General features: G+C 39.6%; 1 protein-coding gene across 1 annotated transcript in view; it reads left to right on the top strand.

Annotated features, from left to right (window-relative positions):
• Window positions 1-16442, top strand: part of DLG2 (discs large MAGUK scaffold protein 2) — a 1542336-nt gene that overhangs the window by 1422634 nt on the left and 103260 nt on the right. The gene's annotated exons all lie outside the window — the stretch shown is intronic.

The raw sequence follows: 16442 nt of genomic DNA, 5'->3' as shown, positions 1-16442 counted from the left end.
AAAGCAAAGTGACATAATAATTGAAGCCCCAGAAATTTGAATGTATATAGCAAGAAAATATGTTCCACTGTTTACTAAAGAAACTATACATACTGTTATGAGTAAGATGAGATTAGCTAGTTATTAGGAATTAAGATGTACCTGGCAGAAAGGAGCTAGAGCTTGGAATTCCAGGTTGGAATGAAGGAGGAGGAAGTCTGACTGTGCCCTGAGTGTGGACTCCATTAGTGGTGGGCAAAACTGTTGCTAGCCTGGGAGACCTCAGTGCAAAGGACATCCTGTTTCCTGATTTTCCCCTGGGATCCTGTGTGGTGTGGCATCTAAGAAAATGACAAATCTACAGAGCCAAGAGAGGAGGAGAAGTTTGAAAACTGGAGGACAGTGCTTCAAGCAGAACTTCTCTACCTGGTACCTGAGATCATCTTGACTCCTGGCATCCAGAGATCATCAGTGGATTGCAGTGAGAATCCCAAAGCCACAAAAGCCCCAGCTGTACTCAAGCCTGGCAGGTTCCAGGTCTGAGGCAGTCACCCAGAGACTCCATTTACAGCTCCTTGGGCCCTGTTAGTTTAGATCACTTAGATAAGAGTAGAATAAGTCCTCCCATTGCCCTGTGGTTTTCTCCTTTAGATTTTTAGTATAGAAATCCTTTCCCACCTTTTAGTCTAACATAATTAAAGCTGTTAAGTCCCTTTTACCTTGTTAACCTGTTACTATACTCTGGTCTAGTGGAAGCTGGGTGACAGTTAAAATCAACTGCCATTCCTGTGGTAATCCAGTGAACTCTGGTCTCTTCACCCTGGTCCAGTCTCTCATAAATCCTAGAGTGTGTTCCCACAAACCACTTAGTTTATTGTAATATCTCTGGTGACCCCATTACCTCACTTATATTTTCCTACAGAGGGAAGGACAAAGGATTTCCAACATTTACTTAAGCAAGCATTTTTAAGCACCTTTATGTACCAGGCACTATGTGTTTTACAAATACTATCTCATTTTATTCTCACCATAACTTCACCATAACCTCATCATAACCTTAGAATGTTCATGCTATTATTATTTCTATCTTTTATTTGAGAAAACTGAGGGAGACAATTTAAATGACTTGCCCAGAGTAACATAGCTAGTAAGTAAATGTTTGAGGCTGAATTTGAATCAGGTTTTCTTGTCTCCAGGTCTAGTGCCCTCTCCTCTGTGCCATCTCTCTGCTCCTAAGTGAAATAGAGAGAGCACTAAATTTAGTGATAGGAGGCTTACTGGTTATCAACCTTTGTCACTAACTAGTTGTATTATTTTGGCCACACCAGATTACCTTTTAAATAAAAGCAAAAAGACTTGTCTTTGCTCTCAATGAGTTAACATTCTTTATTTAATTAATACTTTATTTTTCCCCATTTACAAGTAAAAGCAATTTTAAACTTTTTTTATTTTTAGTTCTAAATTCTCTCCCTCACTCCCACCCTCCTTCCCCTCTCCCTTCCCTGAGATGGTAATCAATCTGAAATCAATGTTACACATGGAATCATTTAAAGTATTTTTCCATATTAGCCATTTTCTGGAAGCAATACACAAAAGAAAGTTTGCAAATGGATGGCAAGAAGGACAGAGAGGGCATAGTGGCAAAAAATAATGAGTGAAAAGCATAACTAGGAGGGGAATGAAAAATGGATGACCAGAGCCCCTCTCCAAAATGGAGCTCCCTAGAGGAACCACCAATGGGAGATGAGACCAGATGAGACAGAGAGATTTTCCAGAATGAGAAGGCTACAGACACTGAGGGAAATGACTTAGCTTTTAGCAGAGAGAAACAGCATTAGGAATTAGAGTGAGAGAGAAGATGGAAGCATGAGTTACAAAGGGGATGACTTGCTACTGTCAGAACAGTTTTTGCTAGATGCTGTCCTCAGTGAGAGCTGGGTCTGAGAACCACTAGTGGGAGCTACTTCCCCTGGGGGAATGGACAGATAGGAACAATTTGTTCCAATGGCAGACAGTGGAAGCAACACTGTGGAGGGCCCAAGGCCATCTACCACATCCCAAGCCATCCCCAGTCATCCTGATGTGGTCTTGCCACTGGACTTGGATGGCTCTGGAAGAGAGAGTGAGGTGGATGACTTTGTGCAACTCTGCCTCACTTGAATCCAATCCAAGCACAATTCAAGGTATCCTCCTGTTATGTCATTGGTCCTTTTTGAAAACAAAGGACCACCACCAACAACAACAACAACATCAATAATAGCAGCAGCAGATAAAATGTCATGGGGAGAGACCTCACTACATAGCCTAGAGCTAGAAGTTTTTTTCCTTTTCATTGGACAGTATCCTTAGGAGAAGCACTTGTGGATGAGGAAGATTGTCTAATGATCTAGCTGAATACCCATGATGAACAGCTTAGATAAATACTCGTAGGCAAAGTTTTACACTAGGCTTAAATTTTAAAATATAAAATAAAAGAAAGAGCTATATAATATATTTATATTTATAATAGTTATAAATGAATATATAAATATTCAGGCAAATACATTTTTTACCTGGATTTAGTCATCTGGTACAATTTTCTTCCAACTCCTTAGCAATCTTTTTAATAGTTTTTTGAGTATATTTACTGTACCATTATCATCAAGCAATTTGACAACCTTCAAAATTCAACGTACATATATGACAGACTGAAAAAATACATATATGTCTACATATCTACAAATTTTCAAAGGAGTGAAAATAAACACACACACACAAATATAAAATATCTATGTGTAAAAAAGACTTTGATCTTGATGTTGGAAAAATTAAAGGCAATAGGAAAAGGGTCCAGCACAGGATGGGATGGATAGACAATGCCATGGAAACAATGAACATGCACTTAGAGTTTAGGAAATAGTGGAAGATAGAAAGGCCTGGAGTGCAATGGTCCATGGGGTCATTATGAGTTGAATATGATTGAATGAATGAATAACTATATACATATGTGTGTATTTATACATATATATTGCACATATATATACACACATACATAATCACATATACAATGTATAGAGATGACCCTACAACATAATTACATACTATAGAATTTCTTATACATACTGCATAACAAATATATAAAATATAAATGTAAAACACACAAACAAAATGGCAGCCTGAAAATCATCTGCATATATGCAGCTGTCTGAAGCCATGCATAAACAAACAACTACATATACATATCAGATGTCTTTTTTACTCTTTTCACTATTGTCTGTATATTTTTTAGTAAACATTCCCATGTGTTGCAATGACAAAAAAAAAAATCATCGACTGGTCTATCCGATCTTATAAGCCTTCCCACACTTAGCTTGGCTGGTCCTACACCGACAGGAACCCCGAGTGCTACAAGGCTTCCAGCATAGTAAGACCTGTCAGACCTTGGGCAAGTCACTTAACCCCCATTGCCTACCCTTACCACTCTTCTGCCTTGGAACCAGTACTCAGTATTGCTTCTAAGATGGAAGGTAAGGGTTTAAAAAAGATAAAGGCTTCTGAGAAGACTGGAGTGGAGTGAGTGCTCAGATATTTTATCCATATGTGCCAGTGGAGGGTGAGCCAGGTCATGGCTCACTTGCAAGTCTTCGAAAAAAGAAAGGTGTTGGGCTGCCTGTCTGTTTTCTTAAAATTAAAGAAAGACTCCTACTCAGAAGGTTGTCCCAAGAGATTTTGAATTTCCTTGGCCAGAATTACTTATTAGATTGCTTGCTTGCTGACATGAAGAGGGATTGTACTGTGCATTGGTAGAGCACGAACATTGACAAAATCACAAATCTTGAAATTATTGAAATGAGAACAGCTCCATGTTTTCATGGCACTTACCCATTAACAAAGCACACTCTTCAAACCAGCCATAGGAAGAGGGCAGAATTTTTATTTCAACTCAAGGTAGGAAGAGTGATAGGGAGAAGTCTTGTCATTTTTACTGGTAAAGGGAACTCCCAGGGCGGGGGAAAACCTCCCTCAACCAATGTGGGTTGGCATCTGCTTTTCAGCTTTAGCCTTCAAGAACTGAGTAGAGTGGGCTGCTAAATAGCACAGTTGACTTGAAAGCTAGGACTGGAGTCAGGAGGACCTGAATTCAAATCTGGCCTCAGACACTTCCTAGCAGTGTGACCCAGGGCAGGTCTTTAAATCCAGTTGCCTAATTGCTACTCTTCTCTCTTTGAATTGATACTAAGCCAAAAGGTAAGGCTTTAAGGGGGAAAAAAAGAATTGTTTATGGCATTGAGATATTAAGTGATTTCAACAGAATGACATGGCCATTATATATCAGAGGCAGACCAGTTCTTCTTGGCTTTAAGGCCAGAGTTCTTTCTGCTACTCTGTCTTTAATCTCATTTTATAGATTGGGAAACTGAAGCTCAGAGATCTTAAGTGACTCACCCAACATCCCAAAGCCGGTAAGGGGGAGGGTTAGATCTCTTCACTTTACCCTCCCTACTGCCTCAGTCCACCACAGTTTCATTTTTCTGCTTCATCACTTAAGTCAGCAAAGGCCCTGCAGCAATTATTAAGGGAAAAAAAAAAAAAGAAAAAACAAGGTCTTAAGAAGCCTGAGTGAAATATTCCCTAAAGTATTCACTCTAGCATTCTTGCATTTATTCACTTCCACATTCATAATGCATAACTCCACTACAAGGTTGGATGGCTAGAGGGCTTTGATTACCCTGGCAGCGACTCCCTTCACTTCTCTGCCCCTGCCTCCCATTGCTTCCTGGGTTACATATCATTCTTTCTGGCTAGATACAGATATTGTGAATCTGGAGTAAAAAAGGGGAACCTCAGAGCCTTATTTCTGAAGCTACTGAAAAAGAGTACAGATTTTAATAAAGGGGCTAAGTGGTTATATTTAGTTTTTGTAAGCTGTCTGAAGAAGCTTTGACTAAAAGAAGGGATCTTGCAGTGTTTTCCATAATCTTTACCTGCAATATATACATATATACATGTACATTATATATGGGTGTGTATACATAATAGATAATATCATGTAATGGATAGAGGACTGGCCTTGAAGTTAGAAATGCCCCATTTCAGTCAAGTCTGACTCTCCTTGATCTCATTTGGTAAGTTCTTGGCAAAAGTACTGGAGACGTTTGCCATTTCCTTCTCCAGATATTTTTACAGATGAGGAAACTGAGGCAAACAGAGTTAAGTGACTTACCCAAGGTCACACAGCTAGCAAGAATATGAATCCAGATTTGAAATCAGATCTTCCAGACTCCAAACCCGGCCATCTATCCACTGAACTACTGTACTGCCTCTACCCACCCACCTGACACATAGGAGTAAGCCTTTAATAAGAACTTGTTGACTGGTCGACAGGCTGGTTTAATTTCTCAGTATCTTGAGCACCTCTTTAAACTCTGAAGTTCTGATTGAATTTAATACCTGTATCATCCATAGTGACCTGCCTTTGCTTCCATATCTTAGAAGTTTGGGGTTTAAGGGCTTTGGATTTTTGTCAATTTGTTTTGGATCTTTGATTTTGTTTCTTCAATCCGAATTGATCAATGAGGTCCTTGGGCAACTACATACATATATTTAGATAATCTCCTTCCTCCTCTCCCCCCCTTCTATCTCACAGGAATACATGTAGTTGGGTCTTCAGAATTTCACTCTTAAGGGCATTCCAGGCATCTTCTGCCAAATTGTCCTGAAGAACTTAAGCGACGGGATTCAATTTGACCCATGTTTCTTCTAAAATCTTCAGTATCCACTCTTCCTAAATGTTTTTCCAGAACATATCATCCATTTCATCCTTCTAGCTGGGGCATCTCACTCATTTCACATTGTGGAATGTATGGTGAAAATGCCTATGAAAATATCCTCTTTCTTATCAAGAAATAAGCTTTTTCAAGATGCCTTCCACCACTAAATCTAAATAAAGATCCTAAAATGTCTTCCTTCCAAATTCAATGCTCTTTCCACTAAACTCCTGCCCTACTGTTTTTTTTTTAACAAACTGGTTTGTTTCAAACTTTTCTTGAGTACCAAATAAATATAATCTGCTTGTATGTGAGTATAGATTTAAAGCCGAAAGGGACTCTACAGATCATCTAAGACTGCCTTCATTTTACAGATGAAATACTCTGAGCCCATGAAGGTTCAATAATTTTCCCAGAGTCTCATGGGTAGCAAACAGCTAAGTTGATATTGGTACATGGGCCCTCTGATTATAAGCCAGGATTCTTTTGACTATACCTTCAGCATTTCTCAGTATTGGAGAGGAGATTCATGGCAGGACGTAATAATGCTGAAAGATTGAGAATCACACTTCTTTTAAAAAAAATGTATATATAGCCACACTTGAGTGTGGATGCATAAAACTCTCGGGATTGTAATTCTAACAGGAGACTCTTTCAAATATTATTCAATTCTCCCTTCCACATCATAACTTACCTCATCCGGTCTCCTGATTCCAAGATCAGAGCCCTTTTTTTCTGGTGCTTAAGATATAAATGAAAGTTCTTTCTCAGAGCCCAGCCAAGTAGCAGTAACTAGTCAAGTTTAGCTTCTGGGAGTACCAAGAGAGGAGAAGAAGGCTGCTAGAACCTCCTGGACTATCCAAAGACCACTTTGGCAAGCACAAAGCTCTCGGGTTTAACTATCCACAATGATGCTAAATTTTGAGTACGTTGCTAACTAACCTTTTTTACATGTCCTGTCTTGACCAGCTCTCTATTGCAGAACTTCTTGCATCTGCCTCTTGCCTTCTTCTTAGGCTTTGGTCTTCCCTGTATCTCTACTTCCTTTCTAGTTCCCAAGATGCAGTTCAGGTCACTAGTTCCACTTACTCTCTTCCTTGCACTTGCCTTCTCCACCAAAGGGACAGCAACTCAATCCAAAGATGGCGTTGTCAACAGAGCCCAAAGTGGGTCCATCTCACTATTACCTGGCCATCAAACTGGTGGCTTTCAGTCCCAGCCACCCCACATTCTCCCCTTGGACATGAAATGACTCATTTAGCATTTCTAAACCTCAGTCCATAAATCTCCCATCTTGCCAAGGCAGGCCTCCAACTAGTACACTTGCAAAATGCTTCGCATCCTCCCCAAAGCACTATACAGACATGTCATTATGCACACAAATAGCCAATACCAAATGTGACTTTTCAAATTCAGATTAGAAACAAAAGAACGCAGCAGAGGTTGAGCCAACTGCTCCAAAAGCGTAGACACTCATGAGATAAGCTTGTGTGGTGTAACAAAAACACCTGATACTGTAATAAAATACAAATCTGTTGACTTCAGCCATGACCCTCTTTCCGTATTTCATTTTATGAGTAATGAATGGACAACTCAGATTTGATTTGAGGGCAGTAATTTTTACATCATCTTCCAATCCTGGGAGAAAAAGTGTTGTTTTCTAGAGCCCACAGGTCTCCCACACACCTCCCTACTTCAGTAGATCCATCGGGCTCTCTGTTCCCCTCAGCCAGAGGCCCTGGGTGAGAATGCAACAATTCTGACAGTACTATGGACACTGAGATGAGGGGAGGCTAGAAAAGCAAGCAGGACCCTCACATGGCTGATGAAGCTCCAATTATTGATTGTCCAGAGCGTTCACCCCTGGAGCCCCCAGACATATATAGTTCAGAAATGCAGCCAATCTCTGGGAATGGAGGTGGAATGAAAGGCCTCAGGATAAGCAGAGTGAGTTCTGGAGCCCCCCAGGGCCAATTATTCTCTTCCAGCTCTAATCAGAATGGCAGAGTGCAGGAATGGTGAACTCTGAGTCCCTCAGAGGGCCCAGAGCTAGGGCCCAATTATTTCTGTCTCCAAAGCAAAAGCAAAGCTGTTTTTGCCACTGCAGACTTCTTTGGACACAATGGAAATTGGCATGTATTTCTCCCATCTAAAGATAGCCTTCATTGGGGGGTCCCTTAGCCCTGGCTTTCAGAGGCTTCACTCTCCAGAGTCTCCAATTTATTTTTCCTATAGATGTCAAAGAATCTCAGAGGTGGAAGGAACCTTAAAGAGCCTTCAGTAAACCTGCCATCTTGAACAAAAATTCTCTTAGGTCCTCTCACAAATGGTATTCCAGGTCCTCTTTAAAGAACTCCTGAGGTACACACTGCCCCTCAAAGGAGCCTCTTCTTCCCTTGGATAGCTCTAATTGTTAGGAATTTTTTCCTCACTTCAAGCTGAAATCTGCCTCACTGCAACTTCCACATCTTAGTTTCCATTTTAAAATCAATTCTATGTTTCAATTCTAAAGCAGAAGAGCAGTAAGGACTAGGGAAAAGGGGTTAAGTGACTTGCCCAAGGACACAAAGCTAGGAAGTATCTGAGATCAGATTTGAATTCAGGATCTCCCATCTCTAGACCTGACTCTCAGTCCACTGAGCCATTTAGCTGCCCCTGGCTTCCTCAGTTGTAAAATGACCTTGGACTAGATGGTTTCTAAAGGCCCCTTCTATCTCAAAATCTATGACCCTAAGTTTAGTGGTACCTCTCAGAGCTTGAGCCCTTCTTTTATAGAAAACCTGTGAGGACTTCAAGAAAAAGTTCTTCAAAAGGTCTCTTTGAAAGGAAGTCATTTCCCACTCTCTGAAAATGTCTCCAAGCAGAAAATAGATGACCATTTGTTGAGTATATCTTATAGGAATTTTTTTAAACCCTTATCTTTCATCTTAGAATCAAAACTGTGTATTGGTTCCAATGCAGAAGAGCAGTAAGGGCTAGGCAATGGGAGTTAAGTGACTTGCCCAGGATCACACAGCTAGGAAGTGTCTGAGGCCAGATTTGAAGCTTGGACCTCCTGTCTTTATCCTTGGCTCTCAATCCACTAAGCCACCCAGCTACCCCCATTATGGGAACTTTTTGTTTTGACCTGGGTGAACTTGGTGGCCTCTGAGGTCCTTCAGATTAGAACTCCAAGGCCCTGTACTCAGGATCATTCCTTGATAAAGTACAGGAGAATCTCAATGGGGGAAGATTTATTAGAGCTTACATTTCTCAAGTGCCCTGCCATTATCTTATCTTGCCTGATACTTCATATATCTCCAATAGGAGGAGAGGGGAAAAAAATTATCATGACTATTTTTCAGGTTCAGAGAACTGAAGGGACTTGCCCAAACCATGGGGCAATGAAGTAACAAAGCCAACTCTTGAAGCCAAAATTTTTGCTTATAATTCCAAGGTTCATTTCCAAATATTACGCTGATTTTAATAACTAGCGTCAGTGGGAGATTAGTCATTTCTCTACTACATTCCTCAGTTTCCTCATTCATAAAATGGAGGAGGGAGTAACTCGATTATTTCCATGGTTTCTTCCAACTCTCATATTCTGTGATTCTAAAGGTTGTTGGGAATGTTGACACTGGGTCTACCCAGGGACGAGTGCCAAGGAGTTGGTACAAATGACTTCCTTTGTGCTGTTATCAATTTGTTGACTCTCTAGTGACTTGTAGGACAAGAACATCATAAAGGTACCAAAGCAGTTCTTTTCACATTATCTCTAATTACCTAAGCAGTTCTCTAGTCATTAGAGAGGGAAAAAAAAACAACTCCCCAACTTTGTGGTTCTTAACATCTGCAATGATGCCAGCCTCACACTGAAAAAAAAAAAACCAAACAGTTTTAATTTTAAAGCATCCAGTTGAAGCATGTACGGAAAAATAAAGTCAGGGGAGTTTTTTTTTTAATTTTTCTGTTTGTTACATAAAAATTCCCAGATATCTCCCTCCCCTCTTCACACTAGAGAAGGCATCATTTGATGAAATGATATATGGATATATAAAACTATGTCTTGCTTGTTTCTATTTATCATTTCCTTCTCTGGAAGTGGACATACATTAATTATTTTTCAAAGAGTATTTCTGTTGCTGAATGTAATATTCTCTTAGTTCTTCTCATGTCACTCTTTACAATTTTATGTAGTCTTTCCATGTTTTTTTTTAATTAACCTGCTCATCATTTCTTATGGCCCAGCAATATTCCATCACAATCATATGCCACAACTTGTTTAGCCGTTCCTCAGCTGATAGGCATTCCCTCAGTGTCCCATTCTCTGTCACTGGGAAGAGAGCTGCTATAAATATTTTAGAACATCCTATTGGGGAAAGTAGTGTGTGTGTGTGTAAGCAAATACAAAATATGTACCAAATAAATACAAGGGAATTTATGAGAGGAAGCAAGAGAAGCCAAAGGAATCCAGAAAGGCTAAGAAAGAGGTAGCACTGGTACTGATCCTTGGAGAAAGCTAAGGATGCTAAAGGATAGAGGAAAGGAGCGCATGTATTCTAGAAATGGGGGGTAGCTGGTGCAAAAGGAACAGCCACAGGAGATGAAATGTTGCATGGGAGAGGAATGACAAGTAAGTCTGCCTGAATCGTGAAGCGTATGAAAGGCAAGTTTTGATGCCATTTTGGAAGAACTTCCTAGAGCTGGAGTATGTGAAGGGAAAGCCAGAAAGACAAGTTGGTGCCATCTTGGAATGACTGCCAGCCCTGGAAAAGCCAGCATTACCTCTGTGCTCTCATAAAATATCTGGGAAGGGCTGTGTTATAGACTATTGGGACTATGTGTTTTACCTTTTTTTTAAGTTGTTTTTTTTTGTTTTGTTTTGTTTTATAAAATAATATTGTATTGAAAAGGACCCAATCAAAACCCCAGGTCTTGGGGTTTAGCCTCATTGTGGAGTCTTAGGGAAGTCTCTTGGCCTCAAGTTTTCTCATCTATAAGAAGGGAATAAGTATTTATATGGGAATTACTAGATGCTAGACACCTTACCAAGCACTTTTTACAAATATTATCTCATTTGATCCTTACAGTAGCCCTGAGAGGCAGGTGTTGTTATTAGCCCTGTTTTATATGAGTTACCCAGCTAGTAAGTGGCTGAGGCTTAGATCTTCCTGACTCCAGGGCCAGTGTTCCATCTTCTGTCCCACTAATTGCCTATAAAACAAGGGAGTTATTCTCTAGGGACTATTTCAGCTCTAACCTTCTACGTTTTGATGTTCCAGATCTTCTCCTCTTGGCGTTCTAGATTTTGTGATTCAAACACTTTTGTATATCTGATTTTTTTCCTGTTCTCTGTTCTGAGATTCTTTCCTTCTCTAACCTAGCATTTCTATGTTCCATGAGTAGCTACATGAAACAAAGGATAGGGTGCCAGGCTTGGGCAAGTCTTTTAACCCTGTCTGCCTTAGTTTTCTCATCTATAAAATGAAGATAATAAGAGCACCTTCCTCCCAAGATTGTTTTGAGGATCAAATGAGGTGATAATTATAAAGCACATGGCTTATAATAAATACTATATAAATGTTGGTTATTGTCATTATTAGCTATTAAGATATTCTCTAGGTTCTGTATCCCTTAGCATTAACTTTTATCCTTTCAAATTTGTATAGTTTCACCATTTGCCTGCAGTGAAGTTTTCTATATTTCTTCACTAAAAGGGTCTTGTAGCTTCCAAAGCACTCAATAAGCATCTTTAGAAATCCTTATGAAACAGCTGCATAAAGAGAAAATCATAGATAAGTCTTCCTTCTGTACTCTAACAACTGCTAATGTAGCGAACGCCTAAACATTTTTCATATCCATTTGGGTATGAACTCCTAAGAGATTGAGTTTATCTGAAGCCATTTTGTTTCAGAAACAAAGCTAAAAGTTACCAGAGAAAGCCTTGTCTCAAAAGGTTACTGGGGATTTCCCCTAACATTCTTTTTTGGAAATATCAGGGATATAGCCTTACTCTTTTATAGAGTCAGTGTTTTCAGACCTAATTAAGTGAGGGATTGGAAGGATTTTAGAATAAACATTCAGAAGATAGAGTGTATTTAAAAGGGGGGAATGACCAGGATGGTGAGGGTTAGTGGAAGCTGCTTTTAAACAAAATATTACAACTTAGGGCAAACATAGTGGTTGTTAAAGAAGTGAATTAGATATTCTTGGACCCTTGGGGACAAAACTAGGAGTGGTAAGTGCAAGTTGTAGGGATGAAAATTTGAGCTCTAAGTAAGAATTTCCAAACAATTAGAGATGTCTGAAAATATAATGTGTTTCCTTGAGAATGCACAAGTTCCTTGTCATTGGATTTCCTCAGACAGACAGGATAACTACCTCGTGAGGATTCTATGGAGGGGATTCATGGTTCAAGAAGATTTTGATGATTTAACAACCTCCTGAGACCCTTCCCAATTCTGAAATTGTGTGATTCTAAGATTCTGTGACTGTGAAAGAATGAAAGGTAAAAGTACTCAGGTCTATCTGTATCTTAACAATAGGGCTCATAACATCTCAAGATGACTTGATAGTACACACAACTTCCCTGGGTCCCATGTAATTATCACAGGAGGGTTGCTCTGATTGCTCACTTGATTACAGTTTGGTATCCCACGCTTATCTTTCTGTGCCTTCGTTTATTTGCAAGAGCTTCCCTCAGACACTGCCTGGCTTTTCAACTGTTTTTGTCTATGCAGAAAAGTCTTATTAAAACTTCATTTGGGACCACGTGGATTTCCCTTTCTCCTACTCCTCCCACACCCTCAAATTATGGAGATGCCCCAATCAACTTAATCACTTTCCAGGGCAACTTGCTTCTTTGGGGATATCTGGATTTCACATGGATCAGGATTTTTGGATTTATTGATAGAAGGAACCATATATAATGGGTACCACACCAAGCACGTTATAATATTATTTCATTTGATCCTCATAAGAACACCAGGGTAGATATTATTATTATTATTATTATTATTATTATTATTTTTATTCCTTTTGTTACAGTTGAAGAAACGAAACCAAATATGTTCAATAAGATATATCATAGAGATTATCTAGTACAGTTACCACATTCAAATCTGCCTCAGATGCTAGATGTTTGCCTTTTTAACCTTTATTGTGAACCTTGATAAATCACTTAGCCTCTCTCAGCCTCAGTTTCCCCATTTGTTAAATGATGGTAATAGCACTCACTTTAAAAAGTTGTAAGAATCCAGTGAGATAATATGATTAAAGTGCTCTGAAGACTTTAAAGTGCTTTAGAAATGAGCTATTCATCATCATCACTACTTTGCAAGCAATGAAACTGAGACCAAGAGGAACTTATTAAAGGTTACAACATATAATTAGTAGCAATGTCAAGATTGAGATGCAGAGATTCTAAATCTGAAAACTGTACACCAGTTCTGGTGCCTAACACAAGATCCTAGAATTGAAGAGCCATTGAGTTGAGAAAGAATTGGCTCTACCATTTACTACAAGAGTGGCCTTGAGTAGGTCACCTGAGTCCTCTGAATTTCCATTTCTTCATCTTTAATAATGGCAACCTGGAGATGATAATGGGGGAGATCAAAGTGAAATATTCTCAGAAAAACACTGAATCGGCTCTTACTGTTTTGTGTTGACTCATTAAGTCACATTTGAGTGGTCTTCCAGTGGCCTTTGCTAGTATTCCCTTCTCTGTATACTCTGTTTTCTAGACAACACGGATTGCTTAGTATCTCCTTCTCGTGCATGCCCCATGCTTTCCTGTCTCACCCTCTGGACAGAATGACCTATACTCCATCCCCTTTATTTGATATGCTTAAAAACCCAGCTTACATGCCACCTCTTCCATGATGTCTTCCTTCATCTTCACTTTGATTAGGGCATGGGAGGAGGGCTTCATAAAACTAATGGCTGCTGAAATACATTTGACAGCTTTCAAAAAATACCATTTTCCCCCATTGGTATCAAAGAAAGGTTAGCAAGTTAATTATAGAATCATAGAATTTTTGAGTGGAAGAGGTCCTCAATTTTCCTCCTTTATATGATGGAGAGGTTGTAAGGAACAAGTGAGATAATGTGTATAAAGTATGTACTCTTTTAATGTCAGCCATTATTATTATGAGTGTGACCCCCTTTGTGACCCCCTTAGGTCATTCATTTCTCCTTGCATAAAATGTATGGATTAGGGGCAGCCTGGTGGCTCAGTGGATAGAACATCAGGCCTGGAGTCAGGAGGACATGGTTTCAAATCTGACCTCAGATACATCCTAGCTGTATGACCTGGACAAATCACTTGACCCCCATTTCCTAGTCCTTACTGCTGCTCTGCCTTGGAACTGACATTTGTATCAATTCTAAGACAGAAGATAAGAGTTTAAAAAGAAGAAAAAAAGAAATCCATGAAATAACATCCATCAGGAGTGCTTACTCAGTGTTTACTTTTGTAATAATGGCTCATGTTTTGTAAAAGATTTTTGGTTTAAAAATTGCTGTGTTCCCCCCAGTGCTAACAGGCAGGTTCCATTCCCAAGGCAGCTCTAACCACGATGAAGGTCTTCCTGCCTTCCAATAAAGCAACCGTTACCTGTGTGTCACTTCCCCTTGATGTTGGAGAGTGGTGCCATAGGATTCGGATACTTTTCTTTGCCAGTTTTCTTTAGCATTTGGACTTTAATATTCCCTGGTTCTGCCCTTTCTCTAAGTATCAGAGAGAAGAGAAGAGGTTTCATTGGTCTCTATGTTGAACCATCTTGCAAAGTGGATAGCATTAGACTTGAAGTTAGGAAGGTATGGGTGCAAATCTAGCTTTGGTCAACAGGCAAAGTTTGTGGCCAGAGGGGCCTCATCTATCTTCTCTGAGTCTCAGAATCATCTGTAAAATGGGTATAACAGATCCTGTTATGAGGATCAAGAGAGATCATGTGTGTTTGTTCACTATGTAAACTTTAAACCTCCATATAAGTGTCAGAGGCTGTTAATGTTATTTATATCATTATAATCCTGTCTTTTTTTGAAAAAATGAAAACTTGTGACTTTATTGATATTAAAAATTCCCCAGTGGGGGCAACTGGGTAGCTCAGTGGATTGAGAGTCAGGCCTAGAGACGGGAGGTCCTAGGTTCAAATCCGGCCTCAGACACTTCCCAGCTGTGTGACCCTGGGCAAGTCACTTGATCCCCATTGCCCACCCTTACCACTCTTCCATCTAGGAGCCAATACACAGAAGTTAAGGGTTTTACATATATATATATTTCCCCGGTGAGGAAATTCCCCCCTCTCAACACAGATATACAATAGTGCTGGCACTCATAGTCTTTACAGAGTTGCTCAGACATTAAGAATCCAAGAGACTTGTCCAGGGTCATACAGCCAGTCCATGTCAGAGGTAGGACAAGAATCTGAACCTCCCTCACTATAAAGGCCATCTTCTGTCCACTGTGCCAAACTGCCTGTCAAAGCCTCATTCCCTGGTATCTCTCTGAAATTCTGTTGTACGAATGGCCACATTTGAAAATGCCTTGGAAAGAACACGTTAATGATACTTTATAAAAGATGATGTGATCAATTAGCACATAAAGAAAATTTTAAACAGATTGTAGGCTTTTAAAAAATTAGATGATGGCAACCGTGAATGTGAGATTCCATCATTTTGCTAAGGAAAACAGAACCTTTTGAAATCTCTTAGCTACTCCAAGGTAAGGAGTCTGAATCTGTGTGATTTCTACAAGAAGAGGGTTTGTAACAGAAATCAGGCAAACATCTTTTGGGGAAAGGGCTAATTACCCTACAGAAGGCTGGAGTTGCCTGAGATAAGGAAAGGGAGGCTATTTTAACCATCAAAAGGGCCTCAGAGACCATCTGTCCAAGGAATCAGTGCCAGACATAATCAGGAAAAGCAAGATCCAATTTATATCTCAGGCACTTAATCCTTGAGCAATGGAGAAAAGAAGGGAAAGGAAGGAGAATAGCTTTCATACAGTGCCTACTATGTGCCAGGCATTGTGCTAAACACTAACTCTTTTTTTTAACCCTCACCTTCCATCTTAGAATCAGTACTAAGTATCAGTCCAAAGGCAGAAGAACGGCAAAGGCTGGGTAATTGGGATTAAGTGACTTGCCCAGGGTCATACAGCTAGAAAGTGTCTGGGGTCAGATTTGAACCCAGGACCTCCTATCCCTAGTCCTGGTTCTCCATCCACTGAGCCATCTAATTGCCCCCCCCTCCCTTTTTTTTTAATGGAGATTTTGTGAAGATCAAATGAAAGGATGAATGTAAACACATTGGTTAATTATTACTTTCTCTGTTTTCTTGTTTTAGCACCTAATATAGTGCATTTCCCCTAGTGTGTGCTCCCTAAACTATGTTCAATCAATTAATTAATTAATATATGCATGCAATTAATTAATATATGAATGAACAGAAATGCAATTCCAACAATTATAATTCTTGGACACCAAAGAATCCCCAATAGAAAATGCAACTTTAACAATAAAATTAACTGTGGATCTGTGATGTCACTGTACAGCTCTTCTTAGTCTTGGCTGTGCCACTAATTTCCTCTGTGATCTCAGGTTAATTCCTTCTCTTCATCTTCAATTTTCCCATCTATAAAATGAGGGGTTTGGACTAGGTGTTTTCTAGGTTTTCTTCCAGCTCTAATCTTCATTCTGAGATTACTTCCCATTTAAACTTTATATTATGTGTGCA

The sequence above is a fragment of the Gracilinanus agilis genome, chromosome 3 (genome assembly GCF_016433145.1).
Source record: "Gracilinanus agilis isolate LMUSP501 chromosome 3, AgileGrace, whole genome shotgun sequence".
Taxonomy (NCBI): domain Eukaryota; kingdom Metazoa; phylum Chordata; class Mammalia; order Didelphimorphia; family Didelphidae; genus Gracilinanus; species Gracilinanus agilis.
The sequence above is the reverse complement of the archived record's forward strand: the minus strand, read 5'-3'. Positions and strand labels throughout refer to the sequence as shown.